The sequence below is a fragment of the Heterocephalus glaber genome, unplaced genomic scaffold (genome assembly GCF_053883595.1).
Source record: "Heterocephalus glaber isolate CG9 unplaced genomic scaffold, H.glaber_assembly_v1.0 deba00001465, whole genome shotgun sequence".
Taxonomy (NCBI): Eukaryota; Metazoa; Chordata; class Mammalia; order Rodentia; family Bathyergidae; genus Heterocephalus; species Heterocephalus glaber.
This window is the reverse complement of record NW_028258312.1, coordinates 29,060,650-29,072,047: the sequence shown is the minus strand read 5'-3', so window position 1 is coordinate 29,072,047 and position 11,398 is coordinate 29,060,650.

The following is an 11,398-nucleotide window of genomic DNA, read 5'->3' as shown; positions in this document are numbered from 1 at the left end:
CAACCCAGAGAGCCGATTCCTAAACACCAGCACAGTCCTAGTTACGTCCGCCTTGTTCACGTACACCCAGAGCATGCTCTTCTTGTTGTTAGCCATCACTGCTTATTTCTAATCATGAGTACTTTTGCCTTCACTAGTTACAAACTTTAGGAGAAAAACAATTTGGTTACTATGATTAATTTCAGCTTGACAAAGCAATCTTAAGAAAGGTCTGCAAAAATGCCATCTTCTGCATATGTGGACACGTTTTTCCTCTATCTTGACTCCAATCTTCTATCCACCCACCTATGCATCCATCCACCCACTCATCTATCAATCCGTCCATCCAACCACCTTTTGTTGAAGGTGGGGAGCCACTGATTTCTAGTGTTTGCCAATTTCTGTAGTTTACAGCCTGAATGAGATAGTGAAGGGGTGCTAACCACCTTGTATTCTTCTAACCTGGAATACTTAAAGGAGCTAATAAAGGTTCATCATTCATTTGGCTTTAGTTCATGCTCTGTAAATTCATTTTACTTTAGATTCAAGTTATTTCTGTGGTCAGAGATATTTTGGTGTTAAAATTGATTTTTCAATAGTGTATAATAAATCATTGAAGTTGTAGCGTTTAAAAAGTCTTCACCACTCGAGGTTTCTTTTTGCCTTTACACTTCACTTCTGACTATTCCTTTTGTTTCTCCTCACTTCAGAGCTTTTGGGATGAGAAAGTTAATGTTTGAAGCTCTTGGAAACTGGGCTCATCTTTTTTACAGGTCTTTTATACAAATAGTGAGGGTATTTCATTTCCCTGGCTTTATCCCCAGTCTGCACTTGCACTAGAGGGATTTATTACAAACAGACACTGTTTTAGTTACTTCTCTCATTGCTGAGACAAAATACCTGATGCCCAAAGTTAAAGGAGGAAAGGTTTGTTTGGCTCACAGTATGTAGAGGTTTCAGTCCATAGTTAGCTGGCTCCAAGGCAGGGTGGCATGGCAGAGGGGCATCACAGAGGAGAAACAGTTCATGGTGGGCAGAAGGCAGCAAAGAAAGCAAGGGGCCTTAGCAGCTTCTTTCTGCCCCTTTTATACTCTATCTAGGCTACGGGGCTTAGGGCAGTGCCAAACCAATCAGTGAACTGATTTAGCAATCACCCACCCTTAATCCCAGCATCACACACTCTAGATCTGGCCACCTCTGAAAAAGCCACCTATGACCACATGAGGCTTTGGGGGGACATCTAGACATTAGCCACAACAGACACCTTGTATTGAAAGACTCCTCTTTGCCTCAGGACACCACCCCCTGGGTGTCCACCCCCTGGGTGGCTGCCCCAGACATTGCTCAAGCTTCCAGGGACTCTCCTTCTTCCTCTGAATATGTGATCCCTCCATACACACACTACTTGGGGTGTGTACGTGTCAGAGTTTCACCAAAGGCAATCATAATGTTCTCACCAGAATTAGCTTTCACTTGAAGTAAAGATGAGAAGATAATCGAGGAGGAATGAATACTAAAATGCTTACCAATTAGAACACACAGAGCCACGAGGCCCATGAGCTCTCCTCTGACTCACTACAGAATGACGGACAGTGGCTTAGATAGGAGCGAGTGGGGTGACTTCCATTTTGGATTGTTGGAGGGCTGCAGCAGCTTTCACTGATTACCCAAAGCCAGGAAATGTGCTCTTCATAGGTGAAATGCCCTGTTGACATCAGAAAAGGTGTACAGCATTGCATGGTATCTTTTAATCAGCCATCAGAGTGCCCAGGGCAAGTGGGTTCTTTAAAACTCCTACTTACTGGGAGACTGGCTTGATGAACTGCATCAGAAGTAACATAGAGAAAAGGTGAAAATGCCTCATGAGTATCCCTGGAAGCTCAGCTGACACATGATTGGCTTTCTAATAAGCTAGCCCAGCTGAACCAATGACTTTCCCTTATTAGGTTCTTGCAATATATTGGTCTGACCACTGGGCAAGTCTGGGCTCCTCTCTTAACTCTGATGCTAATGCAAATCATGTAAAACCAACCAGCCAGCTGGGGAAGAATGAACTCTCGCCTGGGCTTCTCTCTTCCCTGATTCACCTGTGAAAACTGCTTGTGTTTATGTCTAATCTACCAGGATAGAGATTTAACATCTACATAGAGCACAGTATAAATAATAGGCTGTCTGTGTCCAGTGCAGAATCGAATACTAGAAAGTATGATGTACGACTGCCCTTTCAGTTAGACGGCATCTCTACTGGCTTACCCACTAACTTGAGAAGACACAAAAGCCTCACTTCGGACCAAGAAAGAATCAAAAGCTTCCATCTCTTCTCCTGCCAGAAACAAGTAGAAATCTGGACAATAAGATCAGAAAACAATTTAACAGCTTTAAGAAAAATTAAGCATATACCCACCAAAGATTCCAATCTAACTTATGCAAGAAAATGAAAACATATGTCTGTAGAAAGACTTGGATATGAATGTTCACAGCACCTTTATTTGCAATGACCAAAAGCTCAAAACAGCTCTAATGTTCACCACTGTGTGACTGGAACGTGACTCAGTGACACATCCCGTGCAATGGGACACTGCTTAGCAATTAAAGAGAAGTGACTTGGTGACACAACATGGATAAGTCTTTTTAAAAAAGAAGCCAGATAAAGCAGACTGCCTTCCTTCTGATGAAGGTCTGGAGATGTGCGCTGATCTACAGTGGTTGCCTGGGGGTGGGGCAAGGGCAATGGTAGGGACTGATTGCAAAAGGGTGGGATGCATCCTTTGGATGTGACAGATATGTTCATTTTTACTTTGGTGCATAGATACGTATATCAAAAGTTGTCCAAAATGCACACCTCTAACAAGCGATGTTGATCACATGCCACTTAAAAGTATTTTCTAAATTGCAGTACGATGTGGATATCATAAATTTACCCTTTGACCATTTTTCCATGTATTGTTCAGTACATTCACCTTGTTGTCTAGCCACGCCCAGAGCACTCTGGCTCTTTCATGATAATTAGTAGTTATAGAAATCTAATAACTAATTACACATTAATTAGTTATAAAGCCGGCTGTTTTTCTAAAATGAAGCCACATAGGGTCCATTTTCTTCTCTCAGCTTATAAAACTAAAGATAGATTGTCAGGCTCTCGCAGACCGTTTCTGGGAGTCCCTGCCTGTGCTGGCCCTCTTGAGAAGGCTGTGTGCTCCCCACCTGGCAGGGCCCCACAGTCCCAGCTGGAGACCTGGAATGTAACAAATGCTGTGGTGCAGATCTGTGGACTGAGGATGTGTTTTGGAAGAGAAGCTGGGACCAAATCACTTTTCCAAGTATATTCAGCCCCCAAAATGGTGGAGCCACATTTTGAACCAAGGCACTTGCCACTGTTTGACAAGAAAATAGGTGCACTAATGATGTTAGCTTCATTTTCTGAGCAAAGATGAAATTAAAAATATCTCTGACATAGAAACCAGATGTGTTCTTTCTTATGCATTTGTTCATGAAATTTCCTGTGCTAGAAACTTGGGATGCAATTTCAAAAATAAACACACACACACACACACACACACACACACACACACCGCCCAAACCATGGCCCTGGCTTTTAAAGCTTCATGTAATATATAAATTGTTGCCTACTGGGGTAAATGTCACACAGGATGGAAGTACAGATTACAGGAGGTAATTCTCCTGGGAGACAGCAGCTGGGAAGGGTGTGTGTGTGTGTGTGTGTGTGTGTGTGTGTGTGTGTGTGTGTGAGCTTCATGAAGTCCAACAACCTTCATCCAGGTCTAGAAATATGGGTCAGTTTCTTTCCAGACAGATGGAGGGGGGAAGCAGAAAAAGAAGTGTCCATGCTACAGAGACAAAACCCAAAGGCCACCAGAACAGCCTGAGAAGTCAGATGTGGTCAATGGTAGAAATAAACTTTTCAGTTAATTTGCTGTAGGAAGAAGCACCAACATTTGGGGTGGAAATTTCTAGAAAGTAAAAGCATTCTGTAGGAGTTCATTAGGCTATTATAATTTTCAGAAAGATTTAAACATAAAAATTATGCTTTATGGACCTGAAATTTAAAAAAAATACACCAAAAAACAAAACTTGGTGAGGCTGGCTGTGGCACACACATTGGATCATAGTCTGTGACCTAGGATTTTAAGAGCTTGGTGTCTCTAAGCGGTGTATCAGGAAAATAAAAATAATGTGGGCCTGGACAAAACCTCTGGCAGTAAGCTACACTGCGCCTAGTAACAAGGCCACAGCAAAGCTACTTTACTACATGCACAGTGCTGAGGAAACATGCTTTACGAAGCTGACATCTGTGTGGCAATGTCATAGGATGACTTTTCTATCACCCTGCTCTCTTTAAGAATATGGAACATTTCAAAGACCAAAATGCTTAATGCCCCTTTCCCCCTGAATTGTCCTATTCTTCTGAAATCCCTGCCCTAACTTTTGTTAGGACATTTTAAGTGTGTCACTTTTAGCACTGTATAAACAGAGGTTTCTTAGTTATCTTCTTAGGCAATCCCTGGTTTTACTTTTATGGATTATTGACCCAATTTGTAAACATTACATTAACTTTGGAGGAACTCCCAAAGACATCTTTTGTTTTGTTTCGTTTTTGAAAGGCCAGAGTTTCCTGAAGATTTTGAAGCCGCAGTTCATGTTTATTATGGCTACTTCACGGACTGATAGGGGCCTGAGAACACGGGTACAGTTCTCACAGAGTCCTTGCTGAGCTAACTCTAAGACCATTCCTATCTGTGAGCCTAGCACCAAGGCTAAAACTATTGCCCTGTGTTATTTTAAGCAGGGTGAAGGGGTGGGGGAATAAAAAGAAACATTTAACTGAGTAAGAGCAAAGGAACAAGACACCAATTGATTTTTTTCCACGTTCTTATGTAAAAGCAAGTGATGGGGAAGCCAAATTATCAAAATCAAAATAGAATATCCCAGAGCAGTGTTTGTCAGAACGTCCCGGATGGGAGGCATTTACAGAGCACTTAGCTAAGTCTGAGGCCACTTGAGTGTGATAAGCAGTTTCCACAGACATTTCCCCCTTTTTTTCTTTTCCAAGAAGAATAGAATCAGTGAAGCCTGTGTTCTGTTCAGCTTCAGTTTAGGAAGGGAAAATAAATGAATAATTCACTGGTGCCCTATGGAACTAATAACAAATCCCTGGAGAGAGTGTAACAGCTTCACACCTTAGAAAGGCAGGTGCCACCTTTCCTAGAGACGTATTTCTGTGATGCAGTGTCTCAGGCCTGAGAAGAACAGGATATGTCATAAAGAACCCATGCCACTGTGCTTTACAGAGATACATGGGCTTCCTCCCCTCCCTCCCTGCCCTAAACTCCTTCCTTAACTCCCCCAGTCCTGGGAACACGTGCCCGGCTGCAGACACATGCCGTACACCCTATGTGCTAGCAGGGGCACCAGTTCTACCTTGGCTGGTTGGGGCCACTTCCTTCGTCTCTGATCTTCAGTATCACATACCTGCTTCTAAACAGTGTCATTAAGACGATTTCTCTGTGCTCAACAAGTGGTTGCTTTTAATATTATTTTTATTATTGTCCCAATCAGTTTTCTTTCTATCCATCATTTGGAGAATGAATAAGAGATTTAGAGGTCATCTGAGATTATGGGATGAACATAATCCTAGAAACAAAATATTTTGGTTTTTATTACAAGGAGCTAATGTGGTGGTTTGATAGAATCAAGATAGAAGCTAAAATTCAAAGCTGGCCTTGTGTATTTACTTGAACCAATTAGAACATCCTTTTAAACAGGGTCAACTTAAAAATTACTACTGTTGAAAATTCTATGCATGTAAACTCACCCCTCATTTTTGGCTCAAATTGTTACCAAGTGCCCCTTTCAAGGTGGCTGACGGAAATGTTCTGTGCTATCCCCTAGCAGCAAAGTGGAGCAGCATCCCTGGGGACCTTTACCTAAAGACAGAAGGTGCTGCTTCCCTTCAAGCTCCAGGAAGTTCTGGGCACCGTCCTGCCTCACAGGTGCAAAGGTGGTTTTTGGCAATGAGAGCAGAGCTGCAAGCACCTCTACTAATCGCAGCCTATGACAGCTTGATACAGTCCTGCGTGGTCTGTAGTAGTACAAACACTACTTATGAGGAGGAGGATTGAATCATCAGGCTATTCTAATTCCCACAGAATGTGCTTGTGCGATGGGGAAACATGGCTTTTCAATGCAGGAGAAATTTCTTGTGAATTAATCTATGAATCCAGGGTGTTATCAGAAAATCGTCTCATAGATTTATAGAGGCAAAGCCCATCTTCACAGTTACTAATATTAGACACATGGAGCAACTGGCAGATAAACTCAGGACATTGTTACATTTCCTCTAAATATGAAAATTGCGCATGATTTTTCTTAAGCCTGCAGGGTTGATATGATGTACTTTACTGATAAACAACTATAGATTCTACTTGTTTTCTTAAGCTGCAAGTGATTTCGGATGTCACTTAACTACATCTTCCAGCTAAGGTGCAGTTTTAAGTGCAGAAAAAAAAATGGAACTCTTCAAATAATGAATCTCCAAATATCAGACATTTTGAATAAACCACCTCTGAATCTCTTATTTAATCTTTCTTTCATAGAAACTCTACGGTCATTTAGGCCAAAGTGGGGCCTGTCAAGTGGAGTCAGCGTCTCGCTTTCCACCCTCAAAACCCACACATTTGGTTCACAAATCAAGAAATCGTGAGAACAAAGCGGGTGCACCATGTTGCTGGTGCATGTGAGATACGGTGCCTGGCGGACATCACAGGCCAGCTTCTCACTTCTCTGGGCCCGAAATTCCCCTTGGGCTCTCGGGCTCATGGCAAGGGTATGCTTCTCTGAGAAGGCCACACAACATCCAGCGTGAAAGTTGTCTCTATCTAATCTTATGTGTATAGTTCTCACTTTCATTCATGATTAAGTACTGAGTCTAGTTCTTAGGGTACTTTTTATCTTTCCCTAAGAAGTGTGAAATATTACCGAATTTCATTTTATAATGAAAGCAGCATAGTTTTCTCCTAGTTTCTAACATCCATGCAGGCCCTTGGGATACAGGATGACTGAGGGTGTGGCATCATTTCCCGTAGGCTTCTTGCTCTCTTCTGAGACATGGGGCTGTGTCCTGGGATACAGCGTCCACACAGATTTGTGGAAAGTGAAATTGCCTGAAAACTGTATTGGTGGCTCCATTCTTTCAGGCAGAATAGACCCTCTTCATTTGTAACCTCAGTTGAAAATTAGGTGAATTTCTCCATTATGGAGCAATTTGAGTAACTGCATGAGAACAGACTGGGCCTGCCAACCGTAGTTCATGGCATTGGGGTGCTGGCTCTTCCTCTTCTGCTCCTCTGCTATCATTCTGATGTTGTCCTCATACATCATTTCCCCCCGTCACACGGGCTGGAATGTAGTTGTGTGCTCCTGCTCCACTGTAGGAACATCCAGGAAGTGTTGTTTTTCTGGGAGCTAGGATCCTAGCTTGACATAAAACAAGGGGTGACCTTTGAAGGACAATGAGATAGAGGAAGAAGGCGAAGTCTTCGCTGGAGGGAATGGGAGTCTCTTCCACATATAAAGATGCTCAGGTTGTGATGTGCTTAGGTTCCCTTACACTCATTGCAAGTTGAAAATATTTTAAGTCAAAAGTGCATCTAGTACCCCAAACCTCCCAAACCCCAGGGCTTGGCAACACAGGACATATCCGTGTAGGAGCTGTTGTCTCTGGAACAAGCCAAAGGCTGGGAACACTGTCTCATCACCACATGGAAACATTCTGAGGGCATCATCCTGCAGATCATCGCCTGGGAAAAGATCAAAATTCAAAAGGCATTTTTTAGAATTCGTTTTTATTATTTTAATTGACACATAAAAACTGTACATATTTATAGGATACCATATGATGTTTCCATGTAAGATCCAAAATGTGCAGTGCAGTTTCTACTGAATGTGTATCATTTTCACACCCGCATGCAGTTGAAAATTCTTTAGTAGAACTATTGTGAGTTGGAGACCATCTGTACTACACAGAGATAGTGCAAAGATGAAGTTTTGGTAAAATAGTAAAATTCTGTACAAATAAAAAGATGACTGGGGAATTTGAATAAAAATATTTAATGTGAATCCTTCAAATCTTAATAATTATCGTCATGCTGTTGAAATCGACAATCCTCACCATGAACTTTTATTCTGATGTAGAGGACATGGTAGAGAGAATGGCTGGGTTTCAGAGGTGAAAGATCAAATCCCACCCCATTGGCAAGTGACCAAGGGACAAGTAGAATCTTGATCTCCCAAGTGTTAGACACTTCAGGGAGTCTTGCCTTCATTTTGATTATTAGTAGAGAAATTGATAATGGAAATTTCTCCAATGAATATCTGAATTTTTAGTTTATTTGCCTTTAAATTTAATTTTCTTAGCCTACGTTCATGAATTAATTTACATAGCTACTTGGAATTAGTACAACTAATTAATGCAAATTAATTAATTAGTCTACCTTTAAATTTAATTTTCATCAATGATCACATTAGTGAGACAACTAAAAAATCAGAATCTTCCATTTGGCTATCTTTATTAACACTTGGAAAAGTGTTAATTGGTTTTTATCCAAACTATTTCTCAACTTCTTCATTCCACATGCCATATTGTTAAAGGAAAAAATTACTAGCAAAAGCTACAACAAAGATGTAGGATAAATGGGTTATTGATAGGCAAACTTAATTCACATAACAATGCTCCTTTGTGCCTGCTATGTTGCACATTTTAGAATTAACTCACAGAAATCCCCATTTAGTAGGTTTAGTAAAGAGCCCACATATCCATAATTTTAACAAATGTTGCAGATTCGTTTTTACAACACATGCATTTACTTTTTTTATAATAACCAGATTCCACTGATATTTTATTAGTCCATTTTCCATTGCTATAACAAGATGTCTGATTGCTGAGTAATGTACAAGAAAAGTGTTTCATTTGGTACAGAGTTTTGCAGGTCTAAGAGCAGCTGGCATTTGCCTGGTTCTGGTGAGGGCCATGTGGATCAATCACAGCATGGAGAGATCACATGGGTAGACTTGAAACAAGGAGGATTTGTGGGCTAGGCCTACTTTTTAAATTTTTAATAATAATTTGTATTCAAGGGAACAAACAAGTCCTATGAGAGTTAATCCCTTCTGAAGGTTGTACCCCCAATGACCTAATCACTTCTATTAGGCACCGCAGTTAAAGGCACTACCACCGATCAGCATCACTGTACTGAGGACTGAGATTCCAGCAGTGAACCCTGAGGGACACACTCAAACCATATTCAAACTATAGTTATCTTTTACAGAGAAATAGGATTAAAAAATGTCCTACAATTCCTATGGAACTACAAAAGACCCTGAACAAATATAGCCTTCTGTAACAAAGCTGGAAGAATCACATTTCCTGATTTCAAATTGTAATACAAAGCCATAGCAAGTACCGCAGTATGGTACTGGCATAAAAACAGATACAGACAAATGAAAGAGTGTGGAATGTCTAGAAATAAACCCATTTCTATGCAGTCAACTAATCTTTGACAAGTGCACGAAAAATACTCGATGCGCAAAGCACAGCTCTTCAATAAATGGTGCTAGATAAACTGAATATTCACATGCATGAAAAACAAAATTGGACTCTTATTTTACATTCTATGCAAAAATTCAACACAGTGTATTAAATATTTAAACATAAGACCTAAACCCTTATAAGTCCCTAAGAAGAAAACTAGAGGAAATGCCATATCACAATGGTCTTGGCAATGACTTTTTGGATATGACTCCAAAAACACAGGCAACAAAACCAAAAATAAGTAAGTAGGACTGTATGAAATGGAAAGATTTCTCTATAGCAAAGGAAACCATCAGCAAAATGAGATGGCAACCCATGAAATGGAAGAAAATTTCATTGGCAAACCACATATAGGATAAAATATTTATATGCTTTAGATATTATATATTTTTGAACTCAAACAACTGAATAATAAAAACTAATAATAACCTGATTAAAAATAAGCAAATTACTTTAATGGGCAGTTGTCCAATGAAGATATACAAATGACCAACAAGCATGTGAAAAAAATGCTCCTCATTACTAATCACTGGGAAATGCAAACAAAAACCACATTATTTTACACCCATTAAATGCCTGTCATCAAAACATCAAAAGAGAATGCATGTCAAGGATGTGGAGAAAAGGAAATCCTTTGTATGTTGTTAATGGAAATGCAAATTGGTGCATCCATCATGGAAATAGTATGGAGTTTCCTCAAAAAGTTAAAAATAGTACTACCTTACTGTCCAGCAAACCCATTATTATTATTATTATTATTATTATTATATTTCTGGATGTATAGCCTCATAAATAAAATCAGTATGTTGAAGAGATATCTGCTTTTCCATGTTCATTGCAGCATTAGTCCCACAGCAAAGACATGGAAATGGCCAAAGTGTTCATTGACAGATAAATGAAGAAAGAAATTAGAGAGACTGACAAACAGATAGGTGGATAGACAGACATGATTCAGCAGTGAGGAAGAAAATCATGCTGCTTGTGACAGTATGGATGAACCTGGAGTACATTATGCTGGGTAAAATAAGCCAATTACAGAGAGTCACAAAGGCTGCATGATCTCACTTACATGCACAGTCTGAAAAATTGAAGGAAAATTACCAGGAGCCACCGTGGGGGCTGGCCAGAGGGTACAAAGCTGCAGCTCTCTGGTGAACGTGTCCTGGACCCCACTGTGCAGCTCTGTGACTGAGTTGGTGACGTTGTATTTTGTGTGTGAAACTTGCTAGGGGAGGAGATGTTAAGTGCATTAACAAGCTTGACTGTGGAGATCATTTCACAATGCCATTCCCAATATGTATCAAAGTATCATCTGAAATATATGATTTTTGTTTGTCAGTTACACTTTACTAAAGATAATAAAGACAGAGGAAGAAGAAGCCTGGGCAGAGCGAAAGCAGAGGCCCAAGAGCTGCCTTCCTGGCCTCGGTTCCTCCTCAGAATCCAGAGGGGAGGGAACAGGGACAAGCAGGCCAGCTCCTTCCCACACCAAGGCCCTTCTGCCACAAGCAGGTAGCTCTGGTGAGGAAAAGCCCTCACTTGCATTTGAGATTAGCATTTAAAGTATGGAAAGCAGACATTTATTGGTTAAAAGTGAGTGGATAGCTGTGGAATCTTTCAAGTCAAGGAACTTTCATCTCAGTGGGGGCCGGGACCTTTGACTGATCAGTTTGTTTAGTGATTGAAGACAACTTCCACTTTTTTAACTACTGAGGAGAATTTGTCAAATAATCATATTCCCAGTAGCCTACTTTTTTTACTCCATTTTCTTCCCTTCAAAAATATAATTCTTTGCTAGAGTGTGTAGGATTT